This window comes from Lissotriton vulgaris, chromosome 11 (assembly GCF_964263255.1).
Source record: "Lissotriton vulgaris chromosome 11, aLisVul1.2, whole genome shotgun sequence".
In the NCBI taxonomy this organism is placed as follows: domain Eukaryota; kingdom Metazoa; phylum Chordata; class Amphibia; order Caudata; family Salamandridae; genus Lissotriton; species Lissotriton vulgaris.
Window position 1 is genome coordinate 127017398 of NC_141699.1, and position 19439 is coordinate 127036836.

Sequence of the window (19439 nt, forward strand, 5' to 3'; positions counted from 1 at the left end):
TTAACCCTCTCTCAGAAACAAAAAAATTCCTCAAATAAAAAACAGATATCAGCCCTCAGAAGGCAAGTGCTAAAGAGATTCTAGTAACAGTGTTGACAGTGTACCACCTGTAACTATCACTCTGAGGTAACCGGAAGGTGATGTTAGAGAATTTCAAAACTAGTTTCTGTGGCCAGGGGTCTACTAAAAGTCAAATCAAAGCACATTTTCTGCACTGTATTGGAACTATGGCATTGCTAAACAAAATACCTTTTCTTGGGTCTCACTCCTATTTTCCTAGCTGGATGTCTTAGAGAGAAAATGTACAATATCTGAATGGTAACATGACAGCTCTGTATTCATAATAGTTCTGTAATTGGTAGCATTACGCATAACAGCAGAGCGGGGCTTGCACTTTTCTCTTTCCAGCCCCAAGAGTTTTCCCAAGACTGGAGGCTGGCGGTCAGGTCCCCATCTGAGGTTCCACTTCCTTATTCTGTGTTCCAGACTAGGTAATTACCTGCTGCAAGTCTATGAGTACTATGCTGTGGTGGAAAGAAGTTGGGTCAGAGCTTCCGTACTTGCTAGCTGCGTGGCAAGCGGGAGAAATAAAATAACTTTAAAATGATGAGCAGTGGTAAATGGAAGTTGGGCGCATTCACTTCTCTTTTTTTCTCATTCTCCTGCCTAGAAGGCCGGACAGGCCTTTTATTTCACCAGGTATTTCCGCAGTGGGCTGTAGGTTTTAGAGGCCCGTGAACTTGCCTGGTGCCTCTGCAACTTTCCCCAGGCCCCAAATGTTAATTGCAGCTAGCATGGGGAGGTTTCAAGAGAGAGAGAAAGATAGTAAGTGTTAGAAATTGGGTTACTGGTTGGCTGGGTTTGTGAGCCCTGATCAAGCAAAAACCACAATCCTAGTCACAGCAATACACAAGCAAACCCCAAATTAACTTGTGCTCAACCCCTTGATAGCTTGGTCCAGGGCAGTCAAGCTTAACCTAAATACAAGGTGTAAATTATTTGTGCAATAATTCAAACAGTAAAACATTGAAACCACCACACAAAAAGATCCCCCACCAGGTTGGAAAAATAAAACAATACCAAAACAATAACAACCCAATTAGTAGAACCGGAGTTATGAATTTTTAAAGAATAAACTGCAATATAGCGCCTAAAAGCATGAAGGACCAGGTCAAAGTCAAAAGTTTGGCCCAAATGCATTGGAGCACAGGTCGAATCTAGTCCCAGATTAGTCTCTGAAGGTTTAACATCTCAAGATTTATGCCAAGAGTCCCGTTTGTGTGGAAGAAGGTCGCAGATGGATGGGCTTGTACTTCGCTTTGGCAGTCATCCACAGCGATTGGTGCTTGCTGGGGGAAGAGACAGGCTGGCTGCGGCTCGCACTGATTTTCGTTGTGAGCGGTATGGTTCTGGTGCAAACTGTACCGTTCAAGGTCGTGAAGATCCCAAAAGCTTAAATGTAATAGCTCAATAGCCATATCAGTGGTTCAGGACCTGAGAGGCACTTCTTGAGGTCAGGAACTTGTTAAAGATGGGCCCAGGAGCTGTTGTGGAGCCTGTTATGTCCCTAAGACTCAGATGAGATGGCCAGCACACTAGCCCTTTGAGTCACTCTGGAGTCCTGGGTTCAAGATGGAGTTTTAGGTCCAGTTCTTCTTCCCCAGGTTAGAGGGCAGCAGACAACAGGTCAGCTAAGCATGGCAGCAGTTCCTTGTAGAGCGTCAGTCCAGCAGAGTGGCAGTCTTTGTAGACTTTCAGCAGTCCTTCTTCCTGGCAGAGTATCCACAATACCAGAAGTACTGAAGTGGTGGCATGGGAGGTCCTACTGCTATATACTTGTGACTTGTGCCTTGGAAGGTGAAAGAATCTTCTAGACAGTGGCTTTGAAGTGCATGGAATTCCCTGCCTCCCTGCCTTGCCTCCACGCTGGCAGTATTGCAATTTAAAATCTGACCTCACCATTAGTTAGGATTTTAAATTGTTATTCCTAAGACACCAAACTTGAAGGGGTGATTTCTTCCCATTTGGTGATTACACTTATAAAACGTAATGAGGTAACTAAAGTGTTATTCTATGGAAGAGATAGGGCTTGCAGTAGTGAAAAATGAATTTAAGAGTTTTTCACTACCAGGACATAAAAACCTTAAAAGGCCATATCCTACCTTTTAAATACACTACACCCTGCCCTCTGGGCTGTCCAGGGCATAACCTAGGTGTAACTTAAACATATCGAGCCCGATTCACAGAACTAACTTAAGCCAAAATCCTAAACTTAATTCCTTTTGTATTCACAGAAGTTAGGATTTTGCCTTAAGTTTGTCTTAGGACAAACTTAAGACAGAATTAAGACAGACTTAAGACAAAATCTTAACTTAAGTTTGTCTTAAGACAAACTTAAGACAAATCCTAACTTCTGTGAATACCAAAAGTAGTAAGTTTAGGGTTTTATCTTAAGTTAGTTCTGTGAATCGGGCCCATAGAAAGGGAATGTCTGGGCCTGGCAAAAGGTAATCTTAAAATTACCTGAAGGATATCAACATTTATTCAGACACCCTTCGGTAAGGTTAAAAACTAAGATGCGGTAGTGTACGCAAGGTTATGATACACCACTACTCAGTGAGTGTGTTGTAGTGAACTATTGTGGTTTCACTATTCAGGTCGACATGTTTCCTGCTATGTTGGCCCAGTACTGGATCCCTGGTGTTTTTTCAGGACCAGAAAATATGTTCCTGAATTAGGGTGGGTATCTAGAGACTTATTATTCTCAGGGCTATATGTACAAGCCCCTATCACCACAGTAATGTCACTTTTTAGGATGTTACTGTGGTGATAGGGGCTTTGCCTTATTTAGAAGGCAGCATTACGCCACTTAACATGGCTTAACATTGCCTTATAAATAAGGCCCCCTTCCATGCTATGCTTAGTGTGAAAGGGGAGGGAAATGGGTGTTACTGCGGGCATTCTACCGCAACACTGTTCTGACCGACTTTTTCGGCCCTCCTTTGAGGGAGAATGATTGAAGGTGACTCCAGCCTATTACCCTCCTAGTGCAGGGATTAGAACTATAAACAGGGCCTATTCATAAGGCACAGTAGTGCGTTTTCGTACCCTTTTCCTTAGATCAGGGCTTACGAACTTAAGCTAGGGGATAGATTCATTAGTATTAGTGTTAATCCGTCCTTTTGCAAGAGTGTTAGTATACCTTCTATGGAGTTATGCTTATTTCGGGCCTTGTAGGCCTCAAACGGGAGAGACTCCATCTTGCTTTCTGCCCCGGCAGCTTGAGATGCTTCTAGGCCAAGTGTAATGTTTTAGTTTCGAAGTGTTGTTCGCTTGGAGAGAACCGGCTCAGGCTGGCCCTTATAGAAAGACTGTATTTTTCTCCACTCCGAAGACACAACATCAGGCCGGCCGGCTGGGAAAGTGTCCTTGGTACGGGGAGGTACAAGAATTTGGTGGGCGGCAGGTTACTGGCAGTAACTTTCGATGAAAGGACAAGCTTCCATATTAGCGAAAGTGTTAGGCAGTGAGTCAGTCAGTCTGTAGGCGGCAGCTAGCCGTTAGCATCAATGCCATTAATTATTTCCAGGCAGACAGTCGCCATCTTGAAGTCCGAGAAAGATCATGAAGCTGATACTCTCTGAGAAAGATTGAAGGAGAAGGAGAAGTAGCGCAGAGCGATCAGAGACAGAGAGAGAGACAGCAGCTAATAAAGAGGAAGCTTCCAGTGACTTGGAGGGAAGCAGAGGAGATAGAGCATAGCGGTGCAGACGTGTACTCGTGACTGCTGAGGTGTGATTCCGAGACGAGCCAAGGCACAGACGAGAAGGGAACCTAGATGACTGTTGAACCCCGACTTCGTGTCCATAAGGTGAAGTCTGACCAGTACTTATAGTGTGCACATTCTAACCTTTCACATTCCTTTGCAGAATATATGTTATAGTATAGTGCTGTGTTTATAATCATTGTAATAAAATACCCCAGTTCTTAGTGAACCGACATGTGCCTTGTATTCTTGTTCAATCAGGGTAACCTGGTCTTCTAGTCAGACATCGTTTTCATGAACGGATGTAAATCCCGGTCAGGTAAGAGGTGACTGAATAATGAGGGAGAGAGGGACCATTTGATTCTGAGAGCAGAAGGTACATGATTCAATTTGGATAGCTGTGCTAATTCATGTTATTGTAGTATCATCCCGAGTAGCCGATGAGAGATTCCTTCCAAAGGTATTCATAGGAGAGTGATCGTCGTTGGTAGGCGGCGTTAATGAGAACACCAGGTGGGAGACTGGTGCTTAGATCCGCCGGATTGCGGATCGGGTTGTAAGTAAGCGAGCACTGGGAGGGAAACCATTGTGTAGGTCCACCGGATTGTGGACCGGATAAAAAGAGAGCACTGGGGCTGCAGCTCAGTGTGTATGGCACGCCGGATTGCGTGTCGAGTGAGCACTGAGGGTGATCAGTGTGTAATGGTACATAATCAGAACTGCCCCAGGGTAGATTAGTCTGGGCCTAAGTGGCCGTGAGACTAGTTGGTATGAATGGGATATTGTAGAAAACCTATGCATGTGTATTGCTATTTTCCCCATCCTTAGGTACGAGATGTACATACATATACATATACTCATTGTAAATACGTTCTAAGGAGGGAGGTGATTACGTTCCGACTGGGTTGGAGGGGCTCTCAGGAGCTGATCCCATCTGGTTCGAGAATCCAGTCGTTACATCTGGCGTCACGAACTGTTTACGAAGCCTGTGTGCGCTGTATTGTTTTCATCTTGTTGGTTTGCGCTCGGCTCATACGTGTTTTCTTTTCTGATAATTGTGTATATATTTTTTGTGTGTCAAAATGTTTTCGCGTAAATCGAAATCTACTTTCAAATTGCCTGTTGAGATTCCCGGCTGGGAATCAACGCCTTACGAGGCCTTGGCCCGTGAGTGGGCCGATTCTACTGGTTTGAGTGAGAATTGGACTTCTTGCTTGGAGCAGGCGGAGCCTGCTGATGTGGTTTCTTGCTTGCAAAAGGCTCCGGTAGTGAAGGGTGATGAGCTTCCTATTTTGGGACGCAGAGGCTGGATTGTGCTGACTGCATACAGAATGCTTCATGAGAAATTTGTAAAATTACAGAAGCGATTTGTGGATATGGAAGAAAAGTTTGTTGCGGTGCAGAATGCGCATACTCTTTTACGATGTCAAAATAAATTGCTTGCCGACAAACTTGAGACGTATCAGACTATAGCCGAAAGGGCTGCTGTTCGGATTGCGAAATACAAATATAGGAACCGTCGTGGTCGTGTTTGCAAACGGAAAGTGCGTCTGGTCGTGGCGAAAGCCGGACTGGATTGGAACCCCGACGAGTGGGATGGTAATATCTGGGATTCAAATTATTCTGGCTCCTCGGCTGAGGAGAGTGACAAGCGCGAGTCTTCTCGCTCTGGATGTGATTGTAAATCTACTTCTTGTGACAAAGACGATGGTTCTAGCGACCGTGGTCGCTCTTCCCGTTCTGGTGACGTACCTAATCTTGATTGTTCCTCTAAATCTATGGACCGGGCTTCTTCGGATGCTCGTCCGGAGGTTTCTGCGCATCCGGTTTTTCGACGCAAATTACAACAGGCTCCTGGTAATCCGAATGGTGTTCATTTGGATAGTATTGAAGATTTTACTCAACAGGAAGTTAGTGACATTTTGCAACGATTTCGACAACGGCCTGGTGAGGCTTTGCTTACGTGGATGGTGCGCCTTTATGAATTAGGTGCTGCAGGTATCATGCTAGATGCTGGTGATTGTTTACGTTGTTGCTCTTTGAGTTCCGATTCTACTGTACAAGACCATTTTCGGAATTATATTGGTGCTGGCCAAATTAGTCTACTCCAGCTCGCGACTGATGGCTGTAACCATAAATACCCTACTGAGTCTGATTGGCCTGTCAATGACAAGCCGTGGTATACTTTGCGCGATGCGTCGCAGCGTCTGAAAGCTCGCGACTGATGGCTGTAACCATAAATACCCTACTGAGTCTGATTGGCCTGTCAATGACAAGCCGTGGTATACTTTGCGCGATGCGTCGCAGCGTCCTACAGCAGACCCCACCGAACTCAAGAATTACCGCCCCATCTCTCTACTCCCGTTTCCAGCCAAAGTCATCGAGAAGACCGTCAACAAACAGCTGGCCACCTTCCTCGAGACTAATGGATCCCTCGACCCATCGCAGTCCGGATTCCGTGCCAACCACAGCACCGAGACCGCCCTCATCGCCGCCACTGACGACATCCGAGCCCTGATGGACAACGGGGAAACAGCGGCCCTCATCCTCCTAGATCTCTCCGCGGCTTTCGACACGGTCTGCCACCGCACCCTAGTGCAGCGCCTCAGCAACGTCGGAATCCAGGAGAAGGCGCTGGAATGGATCGTCTCCTTTCTCGACGGAAGAACACAAAGAGTCCGCCTACCACCGTACAAGTCAGAGGCCACCAAAGTCATCTGCGGCGTCCCTCAAGGATCCTCACTGAGCCCGACTCTCTTCAACGTCTACATGAGCCCCCTCGCGGCCATCGCACGCCAACACAACCTCAACATAATCTCCTACGCCGACGACACCCAGCTGATCCTCTCCCTGACCAACGACCCCGCCGCCGCCAGAGCCAACCTGCACGAAGGGATGAGAGAGGTAGCCGAGTGGATGACGACGAGCCGCCTGAAGCTGAACACAGATAAGACGGAGGTCCTCATCCTGGGCTCCTCGCCCTCCGCCTGGGACGACTCCTGGTGGCCCCCCGCCCTGGGCAACGGACCCAAACCTCCCTCCCGGCCGACCTGCGCCTGACCCAAGACCACCTCTCCTTCAGGAAGAAGCTCAAGACCTGGCTGTTCGAGCAGTAGCGGCACCCCCCCCCCCAAGCGCCTCGAGACCCTACAGGTAGGTAGTGCGCTCTATAAATGTCTTTGATTGATTGATTGATTGAAAGAGGAGGTGATGAAAACTGCGATTTTTCTCAGTACTGCTGACAGGTTGTTGGATGGCTTATTGACATCTTCTGTGCGGAATCGCATTATCCGTTCTTCCCCTGTTGCTTATAAGCAGGTTATGATGACTTTGTTGATTAATCAAACTGGCAATCCTTTGTCCATGATGCTTGAGTCTGTCCGTCAGCTTGGTGAGTTGGGTGACTGGTTTAAACCTGAGAGGCAATCTCGACCGGAGGGTCGTACTGCTGGAGATTATAAATTCTCTAGACGTGATATGTTTCTTGCACTGTTGGCTGATGGTATGAAAAAGGAAGACATTGACGGTGAGCCTAATAATCGCTTATGGGACATGTTTCGTAAGCGTGGTTTGGATCGAAAGGAGGGTGCCCGTCGTGTGCGAAAGAATGATTGTGATCGTGGTTATTCTGAGGATAGTGATGACGACAAGTGTCGTGTGGATTCTGATCGCCGTGAAGGACGGCGCTATGAGCGTGATGATTCCCCTCGTCGTGAAAAAGTAAGGGGGAGAGAGGGGGAAAGAGAAAGGGGGAGAGATGATCGTGTTTACAACAGATATAGAGATGAAAGGGATCAGTCCCCTGAGTTGAGAAGAAGGGAGGATCGTCACAGGCTTTCTGATCGTAATTCACAGTACTATGAAAATGACAAAAATCCATTTCGTGATGGAGATGGATATGAACAGGATATTTTGATACCCAAGAAACCTGAGAGCATTTACCCTGATTTGTCTTGGTTGACAGAACGCAGTAAAAATGACTAGGAAATAGGTCAAGCTCCAGTACGCAGGTGGGCTCACAAAGACAATAGACCCTATGTAGATATTGAAATTTTTTGGAAACATCGTAATATCCAAAGGGCCCGAGCATTGGTAGATACGGGAGCGGAGGCCACTTTAATTCATGGTAAATCAAAGAAATTCAAAGGCCAATTTTTCACAATTACTGGTTTAGGTGGAAAGGAGACTCCCGCAGTGCAAACTACACTTGAAATGAGAATAGGTAGAATTCCCCGAAGAGAATATTCTGTGTTAGTTGTACCACTTTTGGAGTGTATAATTGGAATTGATATTGTAAAAGGAATGACTTTGCATTTGGATGACGGTTGTTATCAATTTGGAACTAAACACTACATATCGTCCAGACCCGTACGGGTTGGCCATTTACGAATGCCGCCCATAAAAATTCCCCAAGCTACAAAAGTGGTTTCCCAGAAACAATATTGTATTCCAGGTGGCCATGAAGAGATCAGTGCCACAATTCAGGATTTGGTTGATGCAGGAGTTATAACTCCGGTTACTTCTGCTTGGAATAATCCCGTTTGGCCCATGCGCAAGAGTGATAATTCTTGGCCCATGACCGTTGATTATCGAGAACTGAATAAACACACACCCCCTTTGACTGTTGCAGTACCAGACATTGTTACTTTAATTGAAAGAATCCAAAAGCATCCAGGTACATGGTATGCGTCTATTGATATTGCTAATGCTTTCTTTTCAATTCCGATTGCCCCCGAGTGTCAGGAACAATTCAGTTTTACCTGGAATGGGCGTCAAATGACGTTTAGAAGTCTTCCTCAAGGTTATGTACATAGTCCTACGATCTGTCACCGGCTGGTGGCGGAGCATTTGTCCGAAGTAACTGTACACCCGCAAATTCAAGTGTGCCATTATATTGATGACATTTTAATTCAAGGTGAAACACAAGATCAAGTTCAGACTCAATTAGATCAAATCCTTGACTGCTTACGTGAAAAAGGTTGGGAAAGTAATCCTGATAAGTTACAAGGTCCATCTCAAAATGTTAAATTTTTAGGTATCAATTGGCATGAAGGTCACAGAGAGGTGATGCCGCAGGTTAAACGAAAAATTCTAGATTTTGCAGTTCCGAGGAATAGAAAAGAAGCTCAGAGCTTCATTGGCTTGTTTAGTTTTTGGCGTCAACATATTCCCCATTTGAGTCAGATATTGGCTCCTTTATATCGAGTCACTCGCAAAAAGCATGCGTTTGAATGGGGTGAACCACAACAGAATGCATTTAATTTGGCAAAAGAAGCGATTCAGTACGCCTTGGATCTGTGGCCTGTGGGCGAGGGTGATGTGGATTTGAATGTGTCCGTACAAGGTCTGTATGCAAATTGGAGTCTGTGGCAAAAGCAAGGCAGACAAAAAGTGCTGTTAGGTTTTTGGACTAAAAAGTTACCTGAGGCTGGTGAGCGTTATACACCTTTTGAGAAACAGTTGCTTGCGTGTTATTGGGCTCTGGTGGATACCGAGCAATTGACTTTAGGTCATGATGTGATTTTGAGACCTGAAATTCCTATCATGCAGTGGGTTTTGAGTTCGCCGAAAACTCATCGAATTGGACATGCTCTAGAGGCGAGTGTGATTAAATGGAAATGGTACATTCAGGACAGGGCACGTGTGGGTCCGAAGGGTGTGGCAGCATTACATGAGCAAGTGGCGCAGGCGCCATCGAATGAGACTGGGAGTGACTGCTCCGTACCTGTAGTACAGGAATCTCCTGTTAAGTGGGGTAAGCCATTTGATGATTTGTCCGCGGAGGACAGAAAACATGTGTGGTTTACGGATGGTTCAGCGAGGTTCATTGGAGATAAACGGCATTGGAAGGCAGTGTCCTATAATCCTATCACACAGAAATTGCTTAGTACAACTGGTGAAGGAAAGAGTAGTCAATATGCTGAATTATACGCAGTTTACCAAGTTTTGAAACAGGAACTACCTGGCACATGTCATATTTTCACTGATTCCTGGTCCACAGCTAATGGACTGGCGGTATGGTTACCAACTTGGCATTCTCATAATTGGGAGTTGCATTCAAAAGAATTGTGGGGAAAAGAATTATGGCAAGAAATTTGGGAAATGCTCCCACAGAGTACTGTGACAATCTTTCATGTGGATGCTCATACCCCAATAGACTCCCTTGACAAATTCTTTCATAACATTGCAGATGAGAAATCTAAAATTGCTGAGGCAGTGGTGGACATGCAAGATTCTGATTTGGCGGGATTGGCGAAATGGGCCCACCAGAAAGCAGGACATTTTGGAGAGAGAGCCACTACATTAAAGATGCCATTCTGCATTGTCCCATCTGTCAACATTCCAGACAACGAAAAGTACCACAAATTGTTAGAGGTCATTTACATCGAGGAAAATTGCCCGCTCAAATTTGGCAGATTGATTATATTGGCCCGCTCCCTATGAGCAAGAATTGTCAATATGTGTGTACAATTGTCGACACTTACAGTGGCCTTTTGGTGGCCTTTCCCTGCAAACAAGCTACCCAAGTAAATACCATTAAAACATTGGAATTCGTCATATTATATTATGGTATTCCATTTCAAATTCAATCTGATAATGCATCCCACTTTCGTGGAAGATTGGTACAGGAATTTTGTGCGGAAAACAATATAGAATGGGTGTTTCATATTCTTATTATTCACAGGCATCAGGCCTGATTGAAAGGATGAATGGTTTGCTTAAAGAACAGTTGCGAAAGTTAACTGACGACCGATATAAGAACTGGCGGGATTATTTATTTCAAGCATTGTTAATTCTGAATAATCGTCCTTTGTTGCATGCTGAATCTCCTTTGATGCGTTTGTTTCCCCCAAATGTTGATGCGAAACCCAACACCATTGGCAATACTGTAATGTACTGGGAAATTTCCCCCGGAGCTTTGGCTCCATGCAGAGCAACCCCAGGTTCCGCAGGCTTGGACCTGCATGCCATGAATGACACTGTACTTAAGAGTAAAGACCGAATCATTGTCGAGACTGGCGTTGGTGTCTGCATACCAGCTGGAAGTTTTGGACTGATTGCCCCTAGATCGGGCCTTGCCTTAAAAGGTGTTCAAGTACTCGGAGGAGTGATTGACAGTGATTATCAGGGAGAGATTAAGGTTCTCCTGCTGAACAGCAGTGAGGTTGATTTATCGATTCAAAAGACTGACCGAGTTGCTCAATTGCTAATCATGCCTGTTTTCAGTGGTGAGATTCAGAAAGGCACTGCCCCGACTTTGTTAACTGTTCGAGGACAAAAAGGTTTTGGTTCCTCTGATAATCCTGGAGCAAGAATATGGGTGCAATCACCTAAACATCCCCCTGAACAAGCTGAAATTATTGCAACCGGTCATGACAACACCATTTTGGTGATGAGACCAGGGAAAGATAGCTGGGAAGCTGTCCCGGCTGACAAATGTTATTTACGAGAATGAATAATGCCTGTATTTGATTTTCTTTCAGATCATTCTCTGGACTGCTACTGCAGGATTTTCCGGCGTTGGACTCCTTTTGGTCTGCTGCGTCGGGAGAGGAGAGAACCCACAGACTTTGGTTGATTCGAGAACCCGAGTACCGCGTTCCTTCGCTGCGTGGGATTCATCATCAAACTTTTGGACCACCCTAGCCAAACAAGTTACTAATTCTCCGCATTTTTGCCTGACACCCATGCGTTCCGTAACTGACATTTTAGCGACCTGTTTGGTTGCTGTCCCTGCCTCGATGGAGACTTTAAAGCACATTTTCAATATATCAAATGCCCGACCCAATGTTATTCTGGGCGATTTCGCGGCCCATGAATTTTGTCCCTTATGTACTATTCTCTCAGATTCCATTCCCCCAATTCATTCTCAGATTACTACGTATAATATCACGCAGGGTGATTTGTGCTTTTTCTTGACTTGTGATCCTAAGGCAATTACTGAATGTGTAAAGTTAAAATTGAGAGCCGCCACTTCTTTTTCGGCTCATGAACGCTTGCTGTGCTTACGAAGACTCCCAAAATCATGTGTTTCTGTTAAAAATAACATGACCTGTAAAAGTATAGTAGTTGCTCCTAGCCATTACCATACAATGTTGTTACCTTCTGGTTGGCTATTTTCCTGCGGCTATTCCTCCTGGCCCTATATTCCTGCAAATATTTCCGGAGGCCCGTGTGCCATCACTAGACTGAGTTTATTAATGTTTTCCTCACATCCCAATACCTATTCCCGTATAGTCCGTGATTCTATAATGTTACATGAGGACTGTGATTCTTCCTTACATCTCTATTCCAAATCTGAATATCTTAGTTTAGCTATCTCAATCATTGGTGTCCCAGCGTTGGCTGTTTACAACGCGAAATCCATTGGAAAAATGGCCTGTTGGATGGTGAAGTCGATTAATCAAACCTCTACCATTTTATCTGACATGTTATTAGATACCCAGGGCGAACGCAGAGCAATATGGCCGGGATGCCTGTCACCCCCTCCGAACACAATCCCCAAGGATGGGAGACGGACGCAGTTCTGAACTTTTGGAAGGCGGGAGGGAGTTACCCTCCCGGCCGTATTTATTAAAATATGAAACAAAATTAAAACATTAAATAAAAGTTTCATATCGTGTACAATTTTCATTTATTACATTTCGATGAAGACATGTTCATTGGCTAACCTTAACAAATCTCTAATACAAAGGTTTTCCTAGCCGAGTCTAACATCCTGCAAATGCATACTTTCTAAATTAAAATTGTACATCCTAGCATTACGGGCCAACGGCAAGGTCGCAACCGGTGTCAGATCCCTACTACCAAAAACTCTCGCCCTCACGGTGTGAGTGGCGCATGCGCAGATGACTGTACCCTCTGTGCCAACTCCAATTTCCCTTGTCTTGTTGGGGGCCCCCCATTTAAACTCGACGCCATCTTAAAGGTCGTCCGAGGACCCGTGTGAGGTGTCTGTAAGAAGGCAGCGTGGACTCCCCCTCCCACCCCACACTGTCTATCACATCCGCCGTCGCGGATATCCGGGCCCCGGGAAATTCGTAGGAGGGGCATATAGCCGCCTCCTCCCCTGGAAGGGGTCTATGGCCGTCTTCCCCTAGGCGACCCATACTTAGTAGGTGCCGCCTCCCCATGGGAGGGGCCAATGGCCGCCTCCCCCCAGGCGCCCCCATCCATAGTGGGTGGCGCCCCCCTCTAGGGACCTTGAAATTACTGCTCACCGATTATGACCTTAACGCCCGACCAAAAAATAAATACGACATTGATTACCTACTAGGGGAAAAAACATCATCTTGTCTACTTGCATCTTTGTCTATGCTACAAGAAACAGTACCTACAGACAAAAATCATATCATTAAACTAGACCTTCATACATCGCAACAACGAGGGAAGAAGATGTTTATTGGAGAAAAAAGACTTTATTGCAGAACTAATATTGCCATAAGGGGCTGGTGGGTGGGTCAAAATTGCTCCTTGTTCCGTCGAGGGCTCACGTGCAACGATGGGTGCAGCTTCCAAGCACAGGAACAAGAGGATGCTTCCTTGGATTCCCGCTCTCTTTATTCCTCGTCGGGAGGGCGTGAACCCTCCGCCGGTACGCCTACTGGGCGTGGCCATCGGTGTAGGTGTCTAGGACAACCCCTCTTGGGCGGGAAAAGGCGCGCCCCGGCTACGCCGCTTTGGGCATACCAGCCGTGACACGCCCCCCGCCCAAAATGGTTTCCCGGGAGGATCCGGGCCCCCAACCATACGTTCGGGGGGACCGAGTGGTCGCCCCTTTCCATATGGCCAGGATGCCTGTCACCCCCTCCCAACACAATCCCCAAGGATGGGAGACGGACGCAGTTCTGAACTTTTGGAAGGCGGGAGGGAGTTACCCTCCCGGCCGTATTTATTAAAATATGAAACAAAATTAAAACATTAAATAAAAGTTTCATATCATGTACAATTTTCATTTATTACATTTTGATGAAGACATGTTCATTGGCTAACCTTAACAAATCTCTAATACAAAGGTTTTCCTAGCTGAGTCTAACATCCTGCAAATGCATACTTTCTAAATTAAAATTGTACATCCTAGCATTACGGGCCAACGGCAAGGTCGCAACCGGTGTCAGATCCCTACTACCAAAAACTCTCGCCCTCACGGTGTGAGTGGCGCATGCGCAGAGGACTGTACCCTCTGTGCCAACTCCAATTTCCCTTGTCTTGTTGGGGGCCCCCCATTTAAACTTGACGCCATCTTAAAGGTCGTCCGAGGACCCGTGTGAGGTGTCTGTAAGAAGGCAGCGTGGACTCCCCCTCCCACCCCACACTGTCTATCACATCCGCCGTCGCGGATATCCGGGCCCCGGGAAATTCGTAGGAGGGGCATATAGCCGCCTCCTCCCCTGGAAGGGGTCTATGGCCGTCTTCCCCTAGGCGACCCATACTTAGTGGGTGCCGCCTCCCCGTGGGAGGGGCCAATGGCCGCCTCCCCCCAGGCGCTCCCATCCATAGTGGGTGGCGCCCCCCTCTAGGGACCTTGAAATTACTGCTCACCGATCATGACCTTACCGCCACAGGCCGGATAGTTGACCGGCTATCCGGCCCCCCCACAAACTCCTCCTAAAGGTCATGCTTTCTTAAACCCCTTAGCCATGCTATGAAGTCCCCTATGAGTAAGACATTCCCCTCCCGGGACAAGTGAACCCCATCCTCGAGATACATGCGATCACCCCAAATACACCCATGCGGAATACTGTGCAACTGCGCTGAGCGAAACAACCTACCAATTTTGTTGTTGACCTTCTTTACTGAATGGTTCAGTGCCAACACCGAAAGGCCCCCCCGCCATACTTTCCTGGGAAGCACGTGGGACCATGCAATCGTGCACCCCGGGATTCTTTTCGCCAGCCAGCTAACGGTAGACAAAACTCGCTCGAGTAATACGCGCCTACCGAGTGTCACCATGTCGTTGCCCCCCAGGTGTACTATGATTACAGATGGCGGTGACCTCTGCCGCCCTAAGAGTCCCTCGATAAAAGATTCGAACTGGTCAATACAGAGCCCGCCCCTTCCGTGGAAGGTCACTCTGTACCCGTATTCCCCAGCTGCGTGAGTCGCGTCACCTGCTTTGAATACGTCGCGGGCCCGCCTCACGTATGAGTGGCCCACGACCCACACCCCTCTCTCCGAGTCCTCAGCCGGTGATCTCTGACCGCTGGTCCCCAGGTGCCGGGTCGACTGCAAATTCCGCCCCGCATAACATGCTCGCGAAACTGTAAATCAAACAGAAGACAAGAAGCGTGAGTGCATGTAACTTGACTTCACAACATGTGCAACCGCACATACCTTTTAAAACAATTCGAGGACCATCGTCCCAACAGTTTTACCTCTTTGGCACTCTGACCCCTGGCTGTAGCCTCAGTAGCAGCCCCTATCCTGAAGGAGTGGGTCCCAAAATCGCACGTGTCCAAGCCCGCCGCTGCGATTGCCAATGATAGCACCCTCTGAAACTGAAACCTCGTCAGTGGGGTGGCATCGATGTGTCTCAGCAGACTCCCACCCCATGTCTCCGCCCTCAGCGCCAGATATTCCTCAATGCACTTTACCGGGCACATGGGGGACCCTTGCATGCGCTGGACCACAACACTGTCTCCCATAGCTGTCTGGTCAGTCTTGGACTTAGCTATTGTAACCACCATTGAATCACCCCTAAGCAGGATGTGATTCCTACACAGACCTCCCTCCACATCGTTCTTATTCTTTGCTACCAGTTCGCTCACCCGCATAGCCCCATGGAATGCTAATGCAAAAGCGGCCCGGAACAGAACCGCCTCGAATTGGGAGGAACATGTCGTGGGTAGTATCGCCATGAGCAAGGACAACCTCTCTAACCCAATCGGGCGCCTCTCGTCTACTCTCCGACCCTCAGTTGTCCTGCCGAGCCATGCGGTCAACTGGGCGGCCAATTCAGGCGGCATGTCCTCCTCGCTAGCGGGCGTAATCACAACCGGTATCGGCTGACCCGCGTCTGGGAGTACCGGGGCCTCGACCGGAATGGCAGGGCTCACCGGGGGTACCTCGGGGACGGGGACTTCCCCCCCTGGGGCCCTATTCCTGACCCGCTTCCCCCTACCCTCCGGGGCAACACCCGGCAATGCCGGGCCTATTACCTTCTTTAGTTTACCCGGATTGTTCATCGCAGCCATCTGCTTCTTCATGTTCGCCATATCTCGTCCAACGTTTCGTTCCATCTTCGTCATTCTGCTAACCAACATCCGGAGCATCTGATCAGTCTCGGACTTCTTTCCTGCCTTTTTGCCAGACATTCCTTTCGAGTATTCACTCTAAGACGATCAGAAACGGTCCTAGGTCTTTTAGCCTCGAAGTCACTGAAAGAGAAACACAAGAATTATAAATTCTCAAAATTGCTCCTTGTTCCGTCGAGGGCTCACGTGCAACGATGGGTGCAGCTTCCAAGCACAGGAACAAGAGGATGCTTACTTGGATTCCCGCTCTCTTTATTCCTCGTCGGGAGGGCGTGAACCCTCCGCCGGTACGCCTACTGGGCATGGCCATCGGTGTAGGTGTCTAGGACAACCCCTCTTGGGCGGGAAAAGGCGCGCACCGGCTACGCCGCTTTGGGCATACCAGCCGTGACACGCCCCCCGCCCAAAATGGTTTCCCGGGAGGATCCGGGCCCCCAACCATACGTTCGGGGGGACCGAGTGGTCGCCCCTTTCCATTCTGCAGAACCGCGCAGCTATCGACTACCTCCTGTTAAAGCATGGACATGACTGTTCTGACTTTGAGGGTCTTTGCTGTTTTAATTTGTCTGACCACACCAAATCAATCCAGGCCCATATTGACAAACTCCACGACTTGACTGCAGAGGTTAGAAAACATATTGATCAGGGCTGGTTTGACTGGCTCTTCAATTGGTTACCTGACTTACATTCCCTACGACAGATATTAGGGGGTATTATGATTTCTATTTGTATTCTAGTAGCTATTTGCTGCTTTATTCAGTGCATTCCTTCTCTGCTCCAATATTGTACATTTGGCAAGAGGAATAGATCAGTTAGTTTTGTTTCCTATTATTCTTCCACAGATGTTAGTTCCATATAGAAAATGGTTAATAGACTGGAGTCAAGGGTGAAGTGTTCTGACCGACTTTTTCGGCCCTCCTTTGAGGGAGAGTGATTGAAGGTGACTCCAGCCTATTACCCTCCTAGTGCAGGGATTAGAACTATAAACAGGGCCTATTCATAAGGCACAGTAGTGCATTTTCGTACCCTTTTCCTTAGATCAGGGCTTATGAACTTAAGCTAGGGGATAGATTCATTAGTATTAGTGTTAATCCGTCCTTTTGCAAGAGTGTTAGTATACCTTCTATGGAGTTATGCTTATTTCGGGCCTTGTAGGCCTCAAACGGGAGAGACTCCATCTTGCTTTCTGCCCCGGCAGCTTGAGATGCTTCTAGGCCAAGTGTAATGTTTTAGTTTCGAAGTGTTGTTCGCTTGGAGAGAACCGGCTCAGGCTGGCCTTTATCGAAAGACTGTATTTTTCTCCACGCCGAAGACACAACATCAGGCCGGCCGGCTGGGAAAGTGTCCTTGGTACGGGGAGGTACAAGAATTTGGTGGGCGGCAGGTTACTGGCCGTAACTTTCCATGAAAGGAAAAGCTTCCATATTAGCGAAAGTGTTAGGCAGTGAGTCAGTCAGTCTGTAGGCGGCAGCTAGCCGTTAGCATCAATGCCATTAATTATTTCCAGGCAGACAGTCGCCATCTTGAAGTCCGAGAAAGATCATGAAGCTGATACTCTCTGAGAAAGATTGAAGGAGAAGGAGAAGTAGCGCAGAGCGATCAGAGACAGAGAGAGAGACATCAGCTAATAAAGAGGAAGGTTCCAGTGACTTGGAGGGAAGCAGAGGAGACAGAGCATAGCGGTGCAGACGTGTACTCGTGACTGCTGAGGTGTGATTCCGAGACGAGCCAAGGCACAGACGAGAAAAGAACCTAGATGACTGTTGAACCCCGACTTCGTGTCCATAAGGTGAAGTCTGACCAGTACTTATAGTGTGCACATTCTAACCTTTCACTTTCCTTTGCAGAATATATGTTATAGTATAGTGCTGTGTTTATAATCATTGTAATAAAATACCCCAGTTCTTAGTGAACCGACATGTGCCTTGTATTCTTGTTCAATCAGGGTAACCTGGTCTTCTAGTCAGACATCGTTTTCATGAACGGAAGTAAATCCCGGTCAGGTAAGAGGTGACTGAATAAGGAGAGCGAGAGGGACCATTTGATGCTGAGAGCAGAAGGTACATGATTCAATTTGGAAAGCTGTGCTAATTCATGTTATTGTAGTATCATCCCGAGTAGCCGATGAGAGATTCCTTCCAAAGGTATTCATAGGAGAGTGATCGTCGTTGGTAAGCGGCGTTAATGAGAACACCAGGTGGGAGACTGGTGCTTAGATCTGCCGGATTGCGGATCGGGTTGTAAGTAAGCGAGCACTGGGAGGGAAACCAGTGTGTAGATCCGCCGGATTGTGGACCGGATAAAAAGAGAGCACTGGGGCTGCAGCTCAGTGTGTATGGCACGCCGGATTGCGTGTCGAGTGAGCACTGAGGGTGATCAGTGTGTAATGGTACATAATCAGAACTGCCCCAGGGTAGATTAGTCTGGGCCTAAGTGGCCGTGAGACTAGTTGGTATGAGTGGGATATTGTAGAAAACCTATGCATGTGCATTGCTATTTTCCCCATCCTTAGGTACGAGATGTACATACATATACATATACTCATTGTAAATACGTTCTAAGGAGGGAGGTGATTACGTTCCGACTGGGTTGGAGGGGCTCTCAGGAGCTGATCCCATCTGGTTCGAGAATCCGGTCGTTACAAACACCCATTGATTCTGACACTGCGTCCTTTTTACAAAGGAGGCGTAAATAGAAAGTAGTGCCAGAATTAGGACCAGGGAAAACCTGTCCTTACCCTGGAGCAATGATAGAAAAGTTTATTTTCTCCTCATTTTTGCTGTATTCATGTGTGCTGCGTTGTGCAGCACACATGAAAACAGCAAACGGCCAATGATTGTTTATGTACAGGAAGGTTCCCTTTCTTGCACATAAACAATAATTTAAAATAAAATCCATTTTTTTACTTCTGTGTGTGCTGCATATTTTTGTAAATATGGTGCACCCTGCTTTTCACAAGTGGCGGAGCGTGTCGTTCAGCCAAGGAGCTTAATGACACGCTTCACCACTTCTTTGTACATATGCCCCTTAATCCCTGGTAGAGATACAGTAGATCCTAGGTATCTTTGTCATGCTCACCCCAGTACGAATCCATAAATTAACCTGAACCAAAGAAGAAAGATATAGAGAAAGGACTTGAAATATCAAAACAATCAATGTTTTATTGTAGACAGCACATATGATGCATGTATGATCTCTGCATATCATTGTATCATGCATTATTTTAATAACGCTTACGCTTGCTATTACACAGTGATTTCATGAGTGATTTAGGCACTGATGGCACTCACCAATAGAAGATCTAACGTAGAGCTTGGAGAACTCAGCACGGCACTGCATGATACGATGATATGCAGAGACCATACATGCATCATATCTGCTGCCCACAATAAAAAATTGATTGTTTGGATATTTCAAGA